The sequence below is a fragment of the Hoplias malabaricus genome, chromosome 16, assembly GCF_029633855.1.
Source record: "Hoplias malabaricus isolate fHopMal1 chromosome 16, fHopMal1.hap1, whole genome shotgun sequence".
In the NCBI taxonomy this organism is placed as follows: domain Eukaryota; kingdom Metazoa; phylum Chordata; class Actinopteri; order Characiformes; family Erythrinidae; genus Hoplias; species Hoplias malabaricus.
In genome coordinates, this window is record NC_089815.1 from 986796 (window position 1) to 1002226 (window position 15431).

At 47.3% G+C, this 15431-nt stretch overlaps 1 protein-coding gene across 1 annotated transcript in view; it reads left to right on the forward strand.

The window, feature by feature from the left end:
* The first annotated feature begins 13304 nt into the window (after positions 1-13304).
* cemip (cell migration inducing hyaluronidase 1) overlaps positions 13305-15431 on the forward strand; it is a 137120-nt gene continuing 134993 nt past the window's right edge. Inside the window, 1 exon segment of the mRNA XM_066648131.1 lies at positions 13305-13442. The gene's annotated coding sequence lies outside the window, so the exon portion shown is untranslated.

A 15431-nucleotide genomic window follows, 5' to 3' on the forward strand; every position in this document is an offset into this window, starting at 1 on the left:
AGCTCCTCGCTCCCTCTACAGTGAACTACATCAGTCACAAACTACACTGTACACACACAGCTCCTCTCTCCCTCTACAGTGAACTACATCAGTCATAAACTACACTGTACACACACAGCTCCTCGCTCCCTCTACAGTGAACTACATCAGTCACAAACTACACTGTACACACACAGCTCCTCTCTCCCTCTACAGTGAACTACATCAGTCATAAACTACACTGTACACACACAGCTCCTCACTCCCTCTACAGTGAACTACATCAGTCCCAAACTACACTGTACACACACAGCTCCTCGCTCCCTCTACAGTGAACTACATCAGTCACAAACTACACTGTACACACACAGCTCCTCCCTCCCTCTACAGTGAACTACATCAGTCCCAAACTACACTGTACACACACAGCTCCTCGCTCCCTCTACAGTGAACTACATCAGTCACAAACTACACTGTACACACACAGCTCCTCTCTCCCTCTACAGTGAACTACATCAGTCCCAAACTACACTGTACACACACAGCTCCTCACTCTCTCTACAGTGAACTACATCAGTCACAAACTACACTGTACACACACAGCTCCTCCCTCCCTCTACAGTGAACTACATCAGTCCCAAACTACACTGTACACACACAGCTCCTCGCTCCCTCTACAGTGAACTACATCAGTCACAAACTACACTGTACACACACAGCTCCTCCCTCCCTCTACAGTGAACTACATCAGTCCCAAACTACACTGTACACACACAGCTCCTCGCTCCCTCTACAGTGAACTACATCAGTCATAAACTACACTGTACACACACAGCTCGCTCCCTCTACAGTGAACTACATCAGTCACAAACTACACTGTACACACACAGCTCCTCACTCCCTCTACAGTGAACTACATCAGTCACAAACTACACTGTACACACATAGCTCCTCTCTCCCTCTACAGTGAACTACATCAGTCATAAACTACACTGTACACACACAGCTCCTCGCTCCATCCACAGTGAACTACATCAGTCATAAACTACACTGTACACACACAGCTCCTCGCTCCATCCACAGTGAACTACATCAGTCACAAACTACACTGTACACACACAGCTCCTCACTCCCTCTACAGCGAACTACATCAGTCACAAACTACACTGTACACACACAGCTCCTCGCTCCATCCACAGTGAACTACATCAGTCACAAACTACACTGTACACACACAGCTCCTCGCTCCATCCACAGTGAACTACATCAGTCACAAACTACACTGTACACACACAGCTCCTCACTCCCTCTACAGTGAACTACATCAGTCATAAACTACACTGTACACACACAGCTCCTCGCTCCATCCACAGTGAACTACATCAGTCATAAACTACACTGTACACACACAGCTCCTCACTCCCTCTACAGTGAACTACATCAGTCATAAACTACACTGTACACACACAGCTCCTCGCTCCATCCACAGTGAACTACAACAGTCATAAACTACACTGTACACACACAGCTCCTCACTCCCTCTACAGTGAACTACATCAGTCACAAACTACACTGTACACACACAGCTCCTCACTCCGTCTACAGTGAACTACATCAGTCATAAACTACACTGTACACACACAGCTCCTCGCTCCATCCACAGTGAACTACATCAGTCATAAACTACACTGTACACACACAGCTCCTCACTCCCTCTACAGTGAACTACATCAGTCACAAACTACACTGTACACACACAGCTCCTCACTCCCTCTACAGTGAACTACATCAGTCACAAACTACACTGTACACACACAGCTCCTCACTCCCTCTACAGTGAACTACATCAGTCACAAACTACACTGTACACACACAGCTCCTCACTCCCTCTACAGTGAACTACATCAGTAACAAACTACACTGTACACACACAGCTCCTCATTCCCTCTACAGTGAACTACATCAGTCACAAACTACACTGTACACACACAGCTCCTCACTCCCTCTACAGTGAACTACATCAGTCACAAACTACACTGTACACACACAGCTCCTCACTCCCTCTACAGTGAACTACATCAGTAACAAACTACACTGTACACACACAGCTCCTCGCTCCCTCTACAGTGAACTACATCAGTCATAAACTACACTGTACACACACAGCTCCTCGCTCCATCCACAGTGAACTACATCAGTCACAGACTACACTGTACACACACAGCTCCTCACTCCCTCTACAGTGAACTACATCAGTCACAAACTACACTGTACACACACAGCTCCTCACTCCCTCTACAGTGAACTACATCAGTCACAAACTACACTGTACACACACAGCTCCTCACTCCCTCTACAGTGAACTACATCAGTCACAAACTACACTGTACACACACAGCTCCTCACTCCCTCTACAGTGAACTACATCAGTCACAAACTACACTGTACACACACAGCTCCTCGCTCCCTCTACAGTGAACTTCATCAGTCACAAACTACACTGTACACACACAGCTCCTCGCTCCCTCTACAGTGAACTACATCAGTCATAAACTACACTGTACACACACAGCTCCTCGCTCCATCCACAGTGAACTACATCAGTCACAGACTACACTGTACACACACAGCTCCTCACTCCCTCTACAGTGAACTACATCAGTCATAAACTACACTGTACACACACAGCTCCTCACTCCCTCTACAGTGAACTACATCAGTCACAAACTACACTGTACACACACAGCTCCTCGCTCCCTCTACAGTGAACTTCATCAGTCACAAACTACACTGTACACACACAGCTCCTCGCTCCCTCTACAGTGAACTACATCAGTCATAAACTACACTGTACACACACAGCTCCTCGCTCCATCCACAGTGAACTACATCAGTCACAGACTACACTGTACACACACAGCTCCTCACTCCCTCTACAGTGAACTACATCAGTCACAAACTACACTGTACACACACAGCTCCTCGCTCCCTCTACAGTGAACTACATCAGTCATAAACTACACTGTACACACACAGCTCCTCGCTCCATCCACAGTGAACTACATCAGTCACAGACTACACTGTACACACACAGCTCCTCACTCCCTCTACAGTGAACTACATCAGTCACAAACTACACTGTACACACACAGCTCCTCACTCCCTCTACAGTGAACTACATCAGTCACAAACTACACTGTACACACACAGCTCCTCACTCCCTCTACAGTGAACTACATCAGTCACAGACTACACTGTACACACACAGCTCCTCACTCCCTCTACAGTGAACTACATCAGTCACAAACTACACTGTACACACAGCTCCTCACTCCCTCTACAGTGAACTACATCAGTCACAAACTACACTGTACACACACAGCTCCTCACTCCCTCTACAGTGAACTACATCAGTCACAAACTACACTGTACACACACAGACACCACTAGATTTCAGATTCACACAGATGAAAAAATTGAAATGAAGTGTGTTAGAAATATATACTGCATTGTTAAGATCTTGATTCAGCTGTTTCAGTCCATGTTTAGTGCACTCCGTGTTTGTCTGTTGCATCGTGGTGTTTTGATGCCTCTTTAAGAGGTACCACAGCCCCCTACTGGACTGTTGTGATAATGCTACCATTTTCGTATTCATCTGGATGGTGATATTTTCAAAAACATAGAGAGGAAAATCTCAGTCTATGAAAAGAAACAGATGTGTGTGGACGGGGCCTGAGTGTGATCAGTGAAAAGCACATGGCTTTTACATCTGAGGCAGTGCTTTGCTTCAGAGTGTTTTTCTTTTCTCTCTCTCAAATTATTTCTCATTTCTGTGCGATGTTTCACAGGTGAATGTGACGTCAGACGCCTCGCAGTGACATTTTAAAACAGACACTGAATTATGCAGGATTTTTTAAAGATTGTTGGAATCGTCCGTCCTTCAGCGTAGAAGCATTTGGCTTTAAGGAGAGTCATGTGTATGGGTGTGTGTGTGTGTGTGTGTGTGTGTGTGTGTGTGTGTGTGTGTGTCTCGTTGGTGTAGAGCAGAGCTCATTTGTAAAAGAGTCGCACATGTTGACGTCCTCTCTGTGGGAGCGAAGTGTAACCGCAGGACGTGATGTGGAAGTGATCAGCCGGGAGTCTTGTGCCTTACCCTCGGACCTGTTCTGTTTGTCAAAACGTTTTGGCAGCCCTTAAAATTAATGAAGGCACAACTTGATGGTGCTTCCGTTTCCGTTCGTCCTGTCCAGGGTGTGTTCCTGCTTGGCGTCCAGTGATTCCAGGTAGACTACGGACTCCTCATGACCCTGATTGGAATAAAGTGGCTACAGAATGTGAGTGAATGAAGAAAACTTCTCTGATAGTGATCCCAAATTTCCACCGCTCCACCGTCTAGAAATGTCCCTGATATCTCCATCCTCAGAGCCAACAATGGGCAGTGTTTATTGTGATGGTGGTACATGGAGCTCCATCCATTGTACCCCTCCAAAAAATGGTATACGTGGAAGTGATGTCACCTTACTTCTTTTATCATGGCTGTATGCCACCTAATCCTCACAGCAGTGTTCCATATCTAGTGTAGAGCCATCACAGAGGCCTCAGGCACTTGCTGTCATATATGGAAAAGTCTGATGTCATGTTAAAGACACTCTTTACAAAAACCACAGTCTGCTTCTGTACAAACAACTGATTAAAGAAAGAAACAAGGCCGCTGTGTATTTTCTGTTCTGAAGGAGGCACATAGTGACAGATTTGCACCTCAGAACAAATGACTGGGCTTAACACTGCAATAAACACAGCTCTTACTAATGTGGACATGTTAGAGCCCCTTTCCAGAAGGGAACAAACTTCTGAGGTATTTATTAAATGTTTATGACATTTCAGTCCATTCTCTCAGCTCCACTGAAGACATAGGAGAACTTTGTAGTTCTAAGATTAGACTGTAGCCCAGCTGTTGCTCTGCACAGTTTGTTCCCGGCCTTTGCCCCTGTTCCTCAGCACTCAGGACCCCCACAGAGCAGGTGTGATGTGGTGGTGGATCATTCTCAGTGCTGCAGTGACACTGACGTGGTGGTGGTGTGTGAGTGTGTGTTGTGCTGGTGTAGAGTGGATCAGACACAGCAGTGCTGCTGGAGTTTTTAAACCCCTCAGTGTCTGGACCGAGATCAGTCCACCGACCAAAAACATCCAGCCGACAGCGTCCTGTGTCACTGATGAAGGACTAGAGGACGAGCGACACACACTGTGCAGCGACAGATGAGCTACTGTCTCTGACTCTACATCTACAAGGTGGACCAACGAGGGAGGAGTGTCTCACAGAGTGGACAGAGAGTGGACACAGGGTTTAAAAACTCCAGCAGCACTGCTGTGTCTGATCCACTGATCCACCATTGTTATGCAGGGTAACAAATGGATTACGGTCTGTAAGTGCTCCTGCAATGATCGGTGGAGCTGAGAGAATGGACCGTGCGCGTAGCAACAAGGTTTCTATGTTTTAGTATGCGTGTGCTGTACGTATCTGACTGTGTTAGAAGTCAGGTTCTGGTCAGTGTCTGGTTCCTGTGTTGTTTATATGGGGCTTGCACAGCGTGGGGAGATCAGAGGAGAAGGACTGAAGCCTGGACACAGACCTCAGATAAGTCGCCTGCCACTTTATCTGCTGTCCCAGTTCCCAGTGGGAATAACTGCGCTTCACACACTCTGCTGCACACCCTGCCCATCCACACACACACACACACACACACACACACACACACACACAAACATCCAAAACATAACCCAGTACTGCAGCAAGACAGCTTTACATTTCCATACACACTGCAATAAAAGAATGTCTTGGAGTGGATTCATCTTAACTCTAACTCATTTACAATTCTATTAAATACTGGTGTATATTGATATATATATCAGTTGATTTAGAGCACAGACATTACTGCACTGAATGTGTTTATTTGTGTTTGTCCTGTAGGTGCACTCTGGCCTTCGGAGCTGTGTTCTGCACTCTTCAGTTCTCCTGTTGTTGTAAGGTGGCTCTTCCAAGGCCCTTTGTCAAGAACAGTGTTCCTACGAGTGACTGATTGTTCTTTTAACATAAAGAAGATATGATATTTCTTCATCACGCCACCGCTATTCTTTTCCCACCCTGACTTCCGAGCGGTAATTTCTCCGGGAGCTTGTCGCTGGGCTGCGTGTGAGCTTCCTGAGGGTGTCTGCGGTGATAACCTGCTCCTGTCTCCTTTCGTACAGAAACATTTTTCACGACTGCTCCTCGAGCTTCTGAATGTGGTAATAAGCTCCCGGCTGCTGATCCGTGCTGTGTTTCTATTTTTCAGTCTGAAAGCCCACTTTCTCTTCTTCTCCATCTCTCACCATTTGATTGGAAACTCCCACTTCACTGCAGCGATATTAGCATCCTTTTCTTTTCTGATCCTTTGCCTTTTCCTCCTCCTTTTTCTCTCATTTTCAGACAACGGTGTCAACCACTTTTCCAGAACTTTGTACTAACTCAGTCACGTCCTGTCCTTGTTGACCTCCAGTTGTTTCATTTCTACAGTAAATGACCCCACAGCAGTGTTCTCCCCCTGTGTAAACAGCCCCTGTTCAGATCCACACATTAATATGAACATGCACTGAACAAGCGATATTTTTTTTATGAATATGTCCTCTTTAATACTTATACATGTCGACTCTAGGACACTGAAGCACAGTTCAGGTTTGCGCTGTTTGTGCTTCATTGTCTGAAAGCTCAATGGTGTCTGTCCTATTTCATCCTTGTATTTATTTCTCTCTATTGTTGCTTGCAGTTTTTCCAGGTTTTTCCAGCTTACTCTTGAAGTTTCCCAACACTCATCCCTTTGTGTCCCAGCCCATTGTGTTTGTGTCCTACAGTAGGAACAGTGCACTAAAGGAGGACATTGCCTCTACTCTATAATTTGCGGTGCACTTGTGTGTGGCTTCTGTTTCGTGATCTTTCAGCAGGGTGAATAAGCACCAGAGCAGGACAATGGACCACCGAAAGGACACTCGCTCGGTCAGAACCGTTGCCTGTGGAGCAGTGACCTGAACCCATATTCAGGTTTATGTGTTTTTATATATGTCTAATAACAACTAAAGTAAAAGTAGCTCAGGTCCAAAAAATCTTCAACAGAACCACAGCAGAACGCTCAGCATCTATCAGCACAGGAGCTGAAATGTGTTCCACTATATTCTTCTCTTTTTGCTCTAAAATAAAAAGGTGGAACTCAAGAGTGACAGGAAAGAAGCACAGGACCTGAACAAACACCACAGGAATAATCTCCCTGAGTACGTAAAGTGCCCCCCCCCCCCCCAGCAGGGTGTAGCACATTGATAACACTTTCTACTTTTTTTATTCATTCATTCATTCATTGTTTGTAACCCTTATCCAGTTCAGGGTCGCGGTGGGTCCAGAGCCTACCTGGAATCATTGGGCGCAAGGCGGGAACACACCCTGGAGGGGACACCAGTCCTTCACAGGGCGACACACACTCACACAATTACTCACACACTCACACCTACAGACACTTTTGAGTCGCCAATCCACCTACCAACGTGTGTTTTTGGAGCATGGGAGGAAACCGGAGCACCTGGAGGAAACCCACGCAGACACAGGGAGAACACACCACACTCCTCACAGACAGTCACCCAGAGGAAACCCACGCAGACACAGGGAGAACACACCACACTCCTCACAGACAGTCACCCGGAGGAAACCCACGCAGACACAGAGAGAACACACCACACTCCTCACAGACAGTCACCCGGAGGAAACCCACGCAGACACAGGGAGAACACACCACACTCCTCACAGACAGTCACCCGGAGGAAACCCACGCAGACACAGGGAGAACACAACACACTCCTCACAGACAGTCACCTGGAGGAAACCCACGCAGACACAGAGAGAACACACCACACTCCTCACAGACAGTCACCCGGAGGAAACCCACGCAGACACAGGGAGAAAACACCACACTCCTCACAGACAGTCACCCGGAGTGGGACTCGTACCCACAACCTGCAGCCCTGAGTAATTAGCCATCTCCTCCAAGCATGTTGATCTGTCCAGTGGTCCTGTGTTCAAGTATCATTTTGTTCTATTTTTACTAAAGTGTCCAACCTTGTTTAGATTTGTGCAACCCCTGCGAGAGGTATATAATTTGTTGATGGCTTTTATATCTAGAACTGGTTCATTATCACAGCTGGACCATTCAAAACAAACTATTGTTTCCAGACGAGTCATGATCCCAGATATAGAAAGCAGGTCACGTAAGAACAATGTCCACAAAGCAGTAAACATACAATTACCAAGCATTTACGCTATATGAAAGGTTTCTATAGTGGACTCCACCTACTAGAATTAAAGCTCCTCTAACAATTCACCATTTATCCATTCGGCTTTGTGTCTGCGTTGAGGTTTCGCCCCAACAGCTGGTCAGTTTGGTCAAGTTCACTTAAGTGTCCTTTTACAGAAAGCAGCAAAACAGAGAAAATTATTTAGACCCACTTTCCTTAAGGAAATTCATTCATCTCCTGTAGGAGCTATGGCCTGATAAGGGTCAGCATGTTCCCGGAGCTGACCCAGAATCACGGGGCAAAGGTCAGTCATCACACACCCAGTCACTCACACACACACACACACACACACACACACCTTCGGTGGACACTTTCATACATTCACAAAGTCATTCAAAGATGTGTTCAGACTGTGTCTAGCACCTGGAAGAAACCCACGCAGACACAGGGAGAACACACCACACTCCACACAGACAGTCACCCAGAGGAAACCCACGCAGACACAGGGAGAACACACCACACTCCTCACAGACAGTCACCCGGAGGAAACCCACGCAGACACAGAGAGAACACACCACGCTCCTCACAGACAGTCACCCGGAGGAAACCCACGCAGACACAGGGAGAACACACCACACTCCTCACAGACAGTCACCTGGAGGAAACCCACGCAGACACAGAGAGAACACACCACACTCCACAAAGGTCAGGATCCAACCCAATACAGTTCTGAACTTAATAAGGCTTTAAATATGTAAAGACACCTGTATAATGTATTTAACCTGACATAATCCTGTATAATTACTCATGCATATGTATAAATGACATCATACCTATTAAATGATAAGGAGAGTGTAAACATTAGTGATGTGATGCATTGTAGTTTGGAACTTGACTTTATGTCTATATTGCTCTTTTAAGCATGTCATTATAAGTTCATTAAGAGTAGACAGACCTGCAAACCAGCCTCCATATACAGTACCTGCACTATGTATGCCACACCATGCCTTATTCATGCATTAATAAAACCTTATGAATAAGGTTAGGATTCAAATTGCATGGCACACCTGCGCAGCAGTTACAGGCAAAAACAGCTGCTGTGATCAATGGGTTCAATTTAAAAACACTGATGAGATTTATTTTGGACGTCTGCAAATGTGACTGTATCATTCATAGTGAGGAGGCGGAGCCAGGGGGAAATGAAAGCAGCATGTCGAGTGCAAAACATTCAGCGTAGACCGAGTCCATTGGCTTTGTGCTATTTTTTGTCTATTAAAGGACCCTATTTATGGGATTTAATACTTATTAATTTTACATTTTGTTAAAGAAAGTGTTCTCACACAAGATGCAGAATGTAACTGCTCTGATATCCCTGAATGACCCAGTTTAGGCTCCATAGAGCGGGTCCCCCACCTGGGAGCACCCATGATTAAAATAGGCTAGGTATTTGTTAACAGATATGGTTAGTGGTCTCCTGCAAGTGTGTAGAATGTGGTTCTACAAAAAAGATATATATATATATATATATATATATATTCACAGAGGAACTAAACTGTAGGGGACGCTGCTGGTTTTTACTGCCACACATGCTCTGTACTCCATGTGGATCAATCTGTATTGGTTATATTTCAGAAACCATTGGATAATATAGGGGAGTCATCAGAGGAGATTGAAGCTTGTGTCTGATTGGTTGCACTGGACTTTGTGGTAGGAGTCAGTGGGTGGTTCCTAAATAAGGAGCTTGTGCCTGATTGGCTGTAGATGTTCCTCTTCCATGGGGGTCGTGTTTGGACTGATGTCTACTCAGATCCTTCAGAATCATTCTGACTGACCACTGCTGGCTTATTTGGGAATGAGGTTCTGCCTTTTGTTCTATGAAATAAAAACAGTGTGATGTGGTCAGTGCTGGGCAATATACTGATAAACACAAAACTCACTGCTGCTCCAGGTCTAAAATATCTGATTTCAACCGTTTCTCCTCATAGGGTCTTTGGGGATCATAAAATGATGCCCCAAATAGGGGTCACTGTGTGGAAAAAAAGGGTCACTCTTTGAAAAAGACTCATAATAATATTTTTAAACTTAAATTATGGTTAATAAATATTTATCTTAATTCAGTTAAATCCTAGGTTAGACCAAAAATGTTTATACAATGTTTTGTCTCCACAACCATTGTATTCTTAAAGCTGCAGTTACCTGCAGTAGGACACACACAGGCTTCATCAGCAGAGGGAAACTGATCAGTCACCACAGTGAGAACAGCGACCTCTGGAGGCCGTCAAAGGAAATGATGGAGAGATCAGCTCATTGTATCTGTGTCTCTGTACTGGGGGTGTCCCTGGGATGTGGGATAATCCTATAGTGGGGGGTCTCTCTGTAGTGAAGTTGATTCTGTAGTGTGGGTGTCTTTGTAGTGGGGGGTGTCTCTGTATTGGGGGGTCTCTCTGTAGTGGGGGTGATTCTGTATCGGGGGTCTCTCTGTAGTGGGGGTTGTCTATGTAGTGGGGGTGATTCTGTAGTGGGGGTGTCTCTGTAGTGGGGGTCTCCCTGTAGTCCCTGTAGTGGGGCTGTTTGTAAAGTGGGGCTGTTTCTGTGGTGAGGCTGTTTGTGTGGTGGGGTTGTTTGTGTAGTGGGAGGTGTTTCTGTAGTGAGGGTGTTTCTGTAGTGGGGGGTATTTCTGTAGTGGGAAGTGTTTCTGTAGTGGGGGTGTTTGTGTAGTGGGAGGTGTTTGTGTAGTGGGGGTGTTTCTGTAGTGGGGTGATTGTGTAGTGGGTGGTGTCTCTGTGGTGGGGTGTTTGTGTAGTGGGGGTTGTTTCTGTAGTGGGAGTGTTTGTGTAGTAGGGGTGTTTGTGTAGTGGGGGGTGTTTCTGTAGTGGGAGGTGTTTGTGTAGTGGGGGTGTTTCTGTGGTGGGGTGATTGTGTAGTGGGGGGTGTTTCTCTAGTGGGAGGTGTTTGTGTAGTGGGGGTGTTTCTGTGGTGGGGTGTTTGTGTAGTGGGGGTTGTTTCTGTAGTGGGAGTGTTTGTGTAGTAGGGGTGTTTGTGTAGTGGGGGGTGTTTCTGTAGTGGGGAGGTGTTTCTGTAGTGGGGTGTCTGTAGTGGGGGGTGTTTCTGTAGTGGGAGGTGTTTGTGTAGTGGGGGTGTCTCTGTAGTAAGGGGTGTTTCTGTAGTGAGGGTGTTTCTAAAGTTGGGGGTGTTTCTGTAGTTGGGAGGGGGTTCAGTATAGGGAGTGTTTCTGTAGTGGAGTGTTTGTGTAGTGAGGGTGTCTCTGTGGTGGGGGTTGTCTCTGTAGTGGGGGGTGTTTCTGTAGTAGGGTGTTTGTGTAGTGGGGTGTTTGTAAAGTTGGGGGTGTTTCTGTAGTGTGGTGTTTGTAAAGTTGGGGGTATTTCTGTAGTTGGGGGGGTTCTGTAGGGGGAGTGTTTCTGTAGTGGGGTGTTTGTTGTGTAGTGGGGGTGTCTCTGTAGTGGGAGGTGTTTGTGTAGTGGGGGTGTCTCTGTAGTGGGGTGTTTGTAAAGTTGGGGGTGTTCCTGTAGTTGGGGGGGTTCTGTAGTGGGGTGTTTGTGTAGTGGGGTTTTTGTGAAGTAGAGGGTGTTTCTGTGTTTATGTGTGTGTGTGTGTGTGTGTGGGGGGGGGGGGGGGGGTCTGTAGTGGGGTGTTTGTGTAGTGGGGTTTTTGTGAAGTAGAGGGTGTTTCTGTGTTTATGTGTGTGTGTGTGTGTGTGTGTGTGTGGGGGGGGGGGGGGTCTGTAGTGGGGTGTTTGTAAAATGGAGGGGTCCTAAGATCCAAAAAACCATGAAATGTATCAGAGATCTCAGAAACACTTGGTGTTCCTCTGAAATAGAAGCAGAGCGATGGAGGGGAAGGGTGGAGAAACAAAAGATCTAGAGGGAAAACATACATCATCATCATTACCATCAAATACTTCATCTTAATCCTTCTGGGGGTAGCGGTGGGACCCCCAAATATCTTTGTGGTGGTCCCTTTCCATTAATGGATATGATATGGATTAACACCCTGCCCAGCAACCGGCGAGGCACAGTCTGTGGTTGTATATCAATAGAGTGGGAATCTAAGGGGGATATCGCTATAAAGTGGGGATTTATAAAAACCGACCACTGGACACACACTGGAACTTCAACAATGGCCATTTCCAGGGGTGAGTGGAGTGGAGGGGGGGTCTAATATGCAGCAACAGACTGGACCACATTCTGCTCTTTACTCCAGACATACAGGGTTCTAATAAACTGGCCATCCTAATCTTTAATGACCTAGTCAAGCTCTTCGAGACCCCTCCACTCCTCCCCCCGCATTTGGGCTGGGCTCTGCTACCGGTCACACCTGAGGCAGGTAAATATCCTCGGCTGTATATGTCACAACACAGGACTTCTCAGTTTAGCCAGATAAATTAAGCCTGAATCTGGATCAGAATCCTTTTGTTGGGAGCACACACAGTATGTGATTTTTACACATAGATGGAGCTACAGCAGCTGTACAGCTGTGTGTGTAAGTTCCAGCGAGTCTTTTCTACACACTCTGAACTGAATGCACTGGAACTGTAAGTAAGGACAGAGTTGAACGACATTTCCAGTGTTCAGCCCAACTCTGAGTTTAAGTGATCTGGCTAACTTTGCCAAACAACCTCCAGGCTCAGGGATGAGAATGAACGATTGGGAATTATCTGGAGAGGATGGACCCAATTTGGGGCTCAGAAACCCGCCTTTACCTCTTTAAAGTCCCCATCTGGTTCTTAAAATGACCGGAGTGTGAAAACACTAAACCGAATCCATGTCAATCTGCAGGAATCCAGGCTGTCAGCTGCTGGTGGGCGTGGCCTCGGGGTTCCCCCGGCCATCTCCAATCAGCACTCAGATTCGGGAGGTCAGGGAGCCAGTCAGCGGTCCGTGGGCGTGGTCAGGGGATCTGGCCTCACCCCCTCGTTCCTGCACGCTGTAAACAGCGCCGGAGCGCTCACTATAAATACCGGCTCGTGCGGAGAGCTGCGTGTGCATTTGCGTGGTGCGTTTCTCCTGCGTGAGATTCACAGGTTGGACTTTTATAAACGCGTCGATTGTGGACGTTTGTGGACGTTCAGAACCTGAAAAAGCAGCCTCACGCCGACAGTTGCGGGGTCTGGACGCGTGCACCAGGGGCAGGTGAGTGGGGTTGTCTTCTTGTTGTTGTTGCTGTTGTTGGAGAAAATGTTTGTTGATGCGTTAGTTTGACGTGCACGAGCTCTGCTAGGAGGGTTTGTGCAAAAGAGCGCGTGCCGTCTCCAAACGCGCGTCCAGCCACGCGCTGTGTCCGCGAGAGGGGCTCACCTACACGCGTCTAAACGCCTTTTACGCCTTTTACGCACGGGCGAGAACCACATACCCCACCGACGCCCCCGTAACCTGCGCGAGCAGAGGGGCAAGGACCTCGCATCTCCACGTCCTCGGGCTGTGCCCCGTGCTGCTGTCATCCAGCCCTCAGCCTGGAGCAGGTCCACGCTGTGGTGGGGCTGGGTGCAGAGAGGTGAAGGAGCTGGAGCCTCCTCTACACTGTGATGCTGGAGAACATCTGTTGCTGCAGGTTTCATCATGAAGCCCACAGGTAAGACCCCGGTTCATAGCAGTTCTGGGCCAGATGCTTAATGAAATGTTCTTTCTTATGTAATGTGTTTAGTGGCTTTGGGACTTTTTATTAGAAACCCCTAATTTCTTTTCCCACTCACTGGCCACAGACATTGCATTTTTTGCACTTGGCACTGTGTAAGAATTCACCAGCAGTGGCCACACACTGTCAAGGTAAATGTTTCTAATACAGTGACCAGTCACAGGACATAGAAGGTAAGGCTTTAAAGGTATGTGGCCAGTGTGTGAGGGTAAAAGGCTGGGTTCTCTAATGAACGTTCCAGTAAGTGATGTTACAAGGATGGTGTTTCTAATATTGTGGCCAGTGAGTGCGGATACCAGGCTGGGGGTTTCTAATAAAGTGGCCAGTGGGTGAGGGTACCAGGCTGGGGTTTCTAATAAAGTGGCCAGTGAGTGAGGGTTTTTTGGAAATAAAAGGTAAGGGTTTCATATAATTTCCAAGTGTGTGAGGGTACCAGAATGTTGTTTCTAATAAAGTGGCCAGTGTTGAGAAACACAAGATTGGGGTTTATTATAAACTGTCCAGTATCAGGCTGGTGTTTCTAATAGTGACCAGCAGTGTGTTGGGGGTGATAGGATGGTGTTTCTAATATAGTGGCCAGTGAGTGGGGATACCAGGCTGGGGGTTTCTAATAAAGTGGCCAGTGGGTGAGGTTACCAGGCTGGGGTTTCTAATAAAGTGGCCAGTGTGTGAGGGTACCAGGCTGGGGTTTCTAATAAAGTGGCCAGTGAGTGGGGATACCAGGCTGGGGGTTTCTAATAAAGTGGCCAGTGGGTGAGGCTACCAGGCTGGGGTTTCTAATAAAGTGGCCAGTGTGTGAGGGTACCAGGCTGGGGTTTCTAATAAAGTGGCCAGTGAGTGGGGATACCAGGCTGGGGGTTTCTAATAAAGTGGCCAGTGAGTGCGGATACCAGGCTGGGGTTTCTATTAAAGTGGCCAGTGGGTGAGGCTACCAGGCTGGGGTTTCTAATAAAGTGGCCAGTGGGTGAGGCTACCAGGCTGGGGTTTCTAATAAAGTGGCCAGTGGGTGAGGCTACCAGGCTGGGGTTTCTAATAAAGTGGCCAGTGGGTGAGGCTACCAGGCTGGGGTTTCTAATAAAGTGGCCAGTGGGTGAGGGTACCAGGCTGGGGTTTCTAATAAAGTGGCCAGTGGGTGAGGCTACCAGGCTGGGGTTTCTAATAAAGTGGCCAGTGTGTGAGGTTACCAGGCTGGGGTTTCTAATAAAGTGGCCAGGGAGTGGGGATACCAGGCTGGGGGTTTCTAATAAAGTGGCCAGTGGGTGAGGCTACCAGGCTGGGGTTTCTAATAAAGTGGCCAGGGAGTGGGGATACCAGGCTGGGGTTTCTAATAAAGTGGCCAGTGGGTGAGGCTACCAGGCTGGGGTTTCTAATAAAGTGGCCAGTGGGTGAGGCTACCAGGCCGGGAGTTTCTAATAAAGTGGCCAGTGGGTGAGGCTACCAGGCTGGGGTTTCTAATAAAGTGGCCAGTGGGTGAGGCTACCAGGCTG